Source organism: Mixophyes fleayi, chromosome 4 (assembly GCF_038048845.1).
Source record: "Mixophyes fleayi isolate aMixFle1 chromosome 4, aMixFle1.hap1, whole genome shotgun sequence".
Classification (NCBI taxonomy): Eukaryota; Metazoa; Chordata; class Amphibia; order Anura; family Limnodynastidae; genus Mixophyes; species Mixophyes fleayi.
The window spans coordinates 236408409-236416778 of record NC_134405.1 but is presented as its reverse complement, the minus strand read 5'-3'; the positions used below and the strand labels follow the sequence as shown (position 1 = coordinate 236416778).

Below are 8370 nucleotides of genomic sequence, written 5' to 3'. Positions count from 1 at the left end.
CAACATCCAGAAGTGAGAGCAAAAGTCTGCTTTTAACGTTCTTCAAGTTTTATTTATTTACTTTAATTGTCTTACCTATAACCTGGGTTTATCGTGATTATTTTCATATAATATTTATGTTAGTAAAGGCAGACTTGTTATATATATTTTATTAAGTCATTGTGATTGGCTATTGTAACTATAAAAGAAGGAGGACCTGATTCATTAGCGTTCTTATCTGCCAATTATGTGCAGATAATACAAAAAGACACGCTACGCAGGCCAAGAAGAGGGAGAGAAGAAGGATGATGATTGTCAATATGGGTGTCTGCACTTCAACTTCTATATTTTTCAGAGAATTTATAGAAAGTGAAAATATAAAATATGCTCTCACTCACTGTCTCTCTTTCTGCCTTCCATATATACAAAGTGTTAAATGCGTATTGTCGCAAACCAATAACGATTGTCGAACCTCGATTTGTGTTTCCAAAGCACAAAAATTTATTCTCAAAAAGTAGCAGAATAATTCAAGCGAAATAATAATAAATACAGCCGTTACTTATCGCAGGCGCTCTGGATCCAGTGTGCAGTCATTCAATCCTGAAGTCTGGGGACAAGATGTCTGAACACTAGATGTGAAGCTGCTGCTTATATGCACACAGGAATACAGTAATACAATGGAGATGGTATAGCTTGCTTCTATTGGTCCAGGTTTCAGGAAGGTCCAAGGGGTTGTCAATCATTGGCTAGTTCATCCTAAAGAATCCAAAGGAGGGGGTCATCTCTCCAGGGGGTATGCTCTGTTCTTACCGCCAAGATTCCTTAGTCTTAAGTAGTTCATAATTCCCTATCATTCATAACTTGTGTATGCACTCTGCGATTCCTTCGCAGAGTGAACCAAACAGTAACAAATGTTAAGAGGTTTATTATGATATCGCACATGATATGATTCCTTCGACCTGTTCCATATATTTCACTAATGTGCATATAACTCATATTATAACACATAAATACTACTATATTTCGACATAACTGACTATGTGTTGCAACTACCATTAATGTGTACTATTTTACAAGTATGCGTGTTTGTGCGAATGTATGGTAAAAGACCAAATACTGTTGCTGCCACGTGTTGTAGCTGCGTACGCCCTTCCACGCCGTAGCGTGCCTTTGTACATCGTAGCGTACCGTACGCATCTTTTCAGACAAAGACAACCAAGTTTGCTCGATTTTAATTGAAATGACTTTATCAAATTTGCTGACTTCGACAAAAGATTACAATAAAAACATATGTTGCTAATTATAAACTTTGGATAATGATTTATCAAAGGGAGAAAAACCGTATTGCCCATAGTGCTTTTTATCACTTTACCTTATACATCATGGCTGTGAAGATACAGTGCATTGCTCTGTGCCTCACAGCTGGCATACCCAGTACCCATCCAAGGTTCAGAATCACGCAGACAAATAGCAATAACTACATTTATTTAACAAAAGGGTAGCACCAAACAGCAATAATAACATTTAATAATAAACCACAACAAATCATACTACAGTTTGGAAGGCATCTATATATATAAAAGAAGAAGTTTGTGTGTTTATTTGTTTGTTTGTTGGCAAATATCTTCCACAGCATGCAAAGTTAAGCTGCCAAATCTTACAAAGTTATTTAGTATTGAAAAATTAATCTATTAGACCACATAGCGACAATGCGACAGAGCGACAAATGTTGAAAATATCATTGTTTGGTTGTAAACAATTGTTTGACTGCTGGAAGGAATCCTCACAACAACGCAACATAACGACAATGCAACAAAACCAACGTGAGGTGGTCCAGTTGGATCTCCCGGCCAGGGTTTAGGGGGGGTTAGGGTCTTGGTCGGACCTCTCGTTGGTGTACACTGCACAGAACATTGACCCGAGGAGCTCTGTTATCAGTATATCACTGCCCCCAACCTAGTTCTGTCTCCAGCATAATCTGTCCCTATATACATGTGGATAAGAAGGTAAAAATACTTGTGTCCACTGAGAGTCTTAGAGGAGAGGGCATGCAGAGAGCAGAGTTTGGCCTTATAATGCCCATCTACGCGCACAGGAGCACCATTGCTCCTCAAAGTGTTCAATGATGACACATGTGGATGACTGATCACTGCTCACCGTCCTGGTGTGATAACATCATCCCACCTGGCACACGGACCAGCAAATCGGTGCATGAGCTGCACACCCGTCAACGAAGATATCACCTCAAGGGGAGAACAAGGAGAATGGCCTTTCCGTCCTTTTTTTTCTTTTTTTTTAAATTGTAACTAAAAAAATGTCAAACAGTTCTGCAAACTAGACCCACAAGATTTGCTCATCTGTTGTCACCAGTAAATTCCACCCCAAACTAAAAAAATTATTTAGGATAGAATTAGGTGAGATATGTTATTTAAGAAACTTGTCTTCATCTTCAGATTTGGTGGGTCCTGCCATGCCTTAAACAGAAAAAGCAAGAAATTTTCTCACCTGCTCGCAGCGGTCGTGTTGTCAAGGTCTTGTAGGCTTCATATTTGGATAAGTTTTACTTTCTTATTTAACATATTTCACCTAATTTCACTTAGAATCTAAATTTATAGTTTTGATCCTTTCTAAAATAAAGATAAATAATGATCTTTTGATAAATGGTTAAGCTTTTCAATGTATTTATTGTATGAAGTCATCCCCTGTGTTTTTGGTTATCATGTTATCACTGCCAGTGTTTCTGCTTTTTCTTTATTTCATCACACAATTATAAGGCTTGGCTGGGTCTTTACATTTCCACAACTTCCTGGCAACACGGTCCTTTTTAAAAACATATTAAATTTGCAAATGTTAAGCCAATATTAAGTAAAAGATAGTGACATAGTCTGGCAGCTTTGTGTTCCCATAAATAGAACTACTTTCATTGAAATAATTTGAATCATAGAGCATAGGGGGGGGGGGAATCTTTTATCTTACAGTTAAAATATCTACTAATCAATTCATGTTAATTTAACAAAACATATTAAGTTGCCTATATAAACTTTTGTGTTTCTATATTGTTATATTCTATGTCGGAGTGTGCTTCTTTTAAAAATTAGCAGTGTTTAATGACCTCACATGACTTGGTATGAAAAAGTTCTTGGCATGAGAGATATATCAAAGAAGACAGACAAACACAAAGGGCCTGATTTTTTTTATTATTGTTTACTTATATATTGCCACCATGCTATGCAACATTTTACAAAGAATATTGAATCATTCACATAAGCCCCTGTCCCATTGGGGCTTACAGATTAAATTCTATAACATACAACCATATAGAAACACACTAGGGTCTATTTTGTCAGCAGTTAGTTAGCTTAGCTGTAGATGTATTTACTGTGCATCATTTCTCAAACCAGTTTGATGAATTGGCACAAAAGTTTGCTGAAATTTCTGGAATGTTTGTCCAATTAAAAATATCTAGCTAAATTCAATAAAGGTACAGGCTTGACCATGTTCAAAGTTAAAGTGATACATTTTAACTGTTTTAATAGCCAACTGCGAACAACAAAAGCGAACAGTGAAGTCGCAGCCCAAAAGTGTTTGAAGTTTGAATTTAAAAAAATGTTGAACCGCAAATTTCAAACCAGAAATTTGAAGCAAGGTCAATTGATGATTGTACCGTGAACATGTTTGTGACCATCAAATTAAACTGAATTTCAAACTGGTTTACAGTTTTTGGGCATCTGTACTTTTAAGCCATTTTTGAACTGTGGGGGAAAACAGGAGCAAGCTGAGGAAACCCACGCAACACAGGGAGAGCATACAAACTCAATATAGGTAGTGTCCTGTTTGTGTATGAGCAAAAATGCATTTGCACACTTGTGTTTACACTTCTATATATTGAGTTGCAAGTATCTAGCGTATAGATACATTTGGTGCAAAGACGCAACAGTAATCACCATCAACTCCTAAACTAGTCCCCGGTTTATTTTTTGTAGGTAAAAAATGTACATCTCATAGGTAACATATCACAGGATCTGTGTAACTCAAAGTACGATGCATCTCAAAGGGGCGTCCTTAACCTGTCTCTGCATATCCTTACTGTAGTGTACTTGCACATTGCGTAGAGAAGGTGTACACTTAGGAAGTAAGAATGAGCTTGGATGAGGATGGTGGATAATGAAGAAAAAATTGGAATTTCTAATATATTCTAGATGATAACATTTTAATTACACTGACATGACAGTTAATTGTTCATATTTTTCTTAACAATTTTTCATTAAATGGTTTCTTGACACTTCCTCGTCACAAGATTTCTAATGCATTTATTTCCAAAGTAGTGAATTATTGTCAGTGTTGTCTAATGTTTCGTACCAAATTAACCTTAGGCAATATTGTTTGGTTTTGGATTCTTCCCATAGTTACTTTTACCAAACTAGTGTAACCTCAGAAACTAAACCAAAAGATAATTTACAAGTATTTTTTTTTACTTTGTAACTTTTTTTTTTCTTTACTCAAATACAGATGTGATACTTGTGTCATATAGACTGACAGGGAAAGTAGGGGGTGTGCAAATACAGACAGGCTACAGTAAAGGTGTGTTTGTGTAATTGGTAATAGAGGTCAGACACAAATGGAGATACACACGTCTGTTAGTAGCCATATCACTTGTGGATGTCTTAAGATTTGTGAAAATACACACTGATGTTGAAGAGTACTAGCTAACAATTTCTGATTGGCTAATTGTGGATTTACCTGTGAGGCTGGTAAGTGCTTTCTTCATTGCTTATGCCTATATTATATTATTAAAGTCATTTTTATCGCTTACAAATAAACATTGTCCAATGCGATTGTTGTGGTTTCAACGCACAAAGATATTTAATTGCAAAATATAACAGGATTTAAAGCAAGCCATCTTTACTCATTAAAGATGTTACAATAGAGAAGGAAAGTATAAAAATACCAAATACATTACATTTTCCTTAAAGTGCTTCACCCAGTCATGATCGCATGCAGTCAGATGAGAGCGCGAGAACAATGGCCAACATGCTTATATGTAGTATACAGATAACACTTAGTGAGGTCTTCATTGGTCCAGGGTTAATGATATTCCAGTTCCCTGCTGGTTATAGGTCAACTCTCCAATGTTGGGGGTCAGATGCATACCAATCTTCCCGACAAAAGCTACTTCAAACTGGTCTATTTACAATATACAAACAAAACCATTCTGATCACTAATTCCCTATATTCCATAACTAGCATACACGAAGTGCAATCTCATAGTCAATGGAACCGAATCACTAAGGATAAATAGGGGATTGGAATGACACCAAACATGATATGTTTACTGTAACCTGAACCTTAGATCTCAGTAAAGTGCTTCTTTCCATTATTATATTTAACTATAAATTCAATAGCATCTGCTCATAAACGACTGTGGGTTGGAACTATTATAAAATGAACTATGAACAAGTGAATGTGTAAGTGTAAGTGTATGCGTGCATTATTTATCGTGCAATTGCGTCATAACACATGGCGTACTGATCGCAATCGCACGGTAAAACAATATTAATCAATATACTTTCTTTCATTCAATTAGTCGACTTTGACAATATGATTTTATGGGTAAATTTTAGCATTACTTTTTTGCTGCTTTCATTCACACATGAGATGGAAGATTATACCAGTTGTATTAGAAACAAGGCTAATAGAGAATGCAATTTATGCTAAAAAACAAAGGTTAAATAGCTTTTCTTTGGACCTGCCATCTTGCAGTAAGGTGCAAAAATTACTAACATGACTAACAGAAGAGGTAAAAGGCGTGGAACCTGTTATGTTCACTGCAAACATGGTGTTGTGTCCCTGTCAATATACATGTGTATATACAACTAGGATGATATTATGGACATCAAGGGTGGGGATACGATCCAAATAGGCAAGCTGCACAAAAGCTACCTTGGAAAGATTTACTGAATCTATAATGTCACACAGCATGCTGTCTGTATAGTTGTGAACAAGCAGATCAAAGGTAAGAATCTTGCCAAAATAATTAATGCCCATGTGGAGCATATTTACCACTCCAAGAGTAGAATTAGCTTCCTGTGGTGCATCAAGGAAAAAGAAAGGAAGAAGAAGAAGACCAAGGAGAAGGGGATTTGGGTGGAGCTCAAACTTTATCCTGCCCAACCAAGGGAGGCCCATTTTGTTTCAACTTTTGGAAAGTAACAAGACCTCCTTGAGCCTATTCCATATGAATTTGTGGCATAATGTGTTAGAAAGAAACATTATGGGCCTGATGCATTAAGGAAAGTAAGGCAAACAAAGAGCAAATGTTGTCCTGGACAAACCATGCAATAATACAAGGGGTGCAAATTAGTTTATTATTTTGCACATAAGTTAAATACTAGCTGTTTTCCATGTAGCACACAAATGCTAAATAGCTTAATTTTTACACTGAAATTTAAACTTAATCTAGGAACCCACAATTTAAATTTACCTTCCCCTCCAATGCAACGTGGTTTTGCCAAGATGCAAAGTTACTCCTTTATTTTCCTTTCTTTTTCTTAATGAAAAGAAGGGAAAAGGAAAAGGCCCTATTTCTGGAAGCCAAGAAAAGCATCTTTCCTTGTACTTGTGACCTGGTTGGGTGTAAGTGTATCTGTGTGTAGTAAGTATGCCTGACGTGAACCTTCTGTACATGCGACTAGTGCGGATTTGGATGCCTCTTGAGATACTTCTGATTCAGCATTATGGCATAAATATGCTATTTTGACAAGTGGCTTTTTAGAGCTTAATTTTTTACACATATGCATTCAACTTAGCATGAGCCCCTAGATGTAAAAATAGTACAAAGTAGCAGGGAAAAATTATGAACAGGAATGCAAAATTGTCCTAATCCTTTGGATCCAGAAACAATCGTTGGATCTCAAAATGGAGAAAGTATGTAATGCTAAATTCTTTGGGTGCCATAAAAATAAATTAACAATAATAATAATAATTATATATTTTCTTATTTCTGAAACCTGTGTGGTAAGGTTTGACAAAATTAAATCCAATAAACCAATCTATACTCTCAAGGAAAAAAGTTCTATTTGTACTTTTTAGTCTCTCAAACTTTATATTTCTCTGAACCAGAGAAAAATAGATAGTTCCCATCAAGAAGTGTTACAACTCTTTAAAAACTATGTTGATGGCTAATAATTCTTAACTAATGGTATTATAGTGCTTTTCGTCTGAAGACATCTTCTAAGAAAGAATGCAAAGAAAGGAAGGGAAGGCAGGACCATCATTCTTTGTAAAAGGATGTCTGCCACAGTAGTATCTTAAGCACCAACTTCAAAACAAGGGTAATAATATGTTAGATTGAACAAATACAGTATGAAAGAATTTTTTTTAACGTGAGGAAGACTTGAATCAAATGAATGGCTGGTAACCACTTATGACTTTGGTTAATGGAGTCTTTTATGAAACTCCTATAAAAATTGCTAAGCCAATACATTTCTAAACTTCTTTTGTAGAAGTGGGGATCGGCCGATCAACATTGCCTTAATCTTTTTCTGATTTAATTTTGAGGCCTATAGTTGAAACAAAGTAACTCAAATAATACTGCTTCCAAACTACTTTCTCTAACCTACTCACTTGGCCTCTCCCAGTGAGTTAAATCCTCAGCTTATCAGGATGGCCATTGCCTTGATCTTGTTTTCTCTAGACAATGCTCAGTTTCTGATATGCTTAACACTCCATTTCCACTCTCGGACCATCACCTTATCAGCTCATCCCCACTACTTTAACCTCTCTCCTGTCAAAATCTACCAAACCTCTTCATACCCACAGAAATCTTAACTCTATTAATTTTCAACAGTTTTCCACCTCTCTCCAACATTTTCTCTTCCCAATCTCTACATACTCCTCCCATGATATGGCAGTAACTCATTTTCACCAAACCCTAGCAACTGCCACTGATCAAGTGATTCTAGCAACTTTTCATACTCTATGTCGACTTCGATGTCAGCCATGGCACACTACGTCACTGGCGTAAATCTCGAACATCTAATGATTTGTTCACATATACTTCTATCTCTCACGCTTATCGAAATGCTCTGGACACTGCAACACAAACGTACTTCCAATCGTTCAACTATCCTCAGGCTTTTAACCACAAATACCTTTTTTACACATTTAAATCTCTTCTCAACCATCCCACCCCAAATCTTCCGACTACTATCAGTGTCCAGGATCTTGCTTCCTACTTCAAGGACAAGATTGATAAGGTCAGACTAAAAATGGTATCATCTTCCTTAACAAGCAATAAGCTCAATTCCTTACCAGCAGCCTCTCTTCATTTGATCCCACTAATGAAGATGAAGTATCTACACTCTTCTTATCTTCCTACTCTACCTCCTGTCA

The 8370-nt window shown here is 36.3% G+C and overlaps 1 pseudogene; it reads left to right on the top strand.

Annotated features, from left to right (window-relative positions):
- Positions 1-5760: 5760 nt before the first annotated feature.
- Positions 5761-6231, top strand: LOC142150098 (large ribosomal subunit protein eL21-like; annotated as a pseudogene).
- Positions 6232-8370: the final 2139 nt, after the last annotated feature.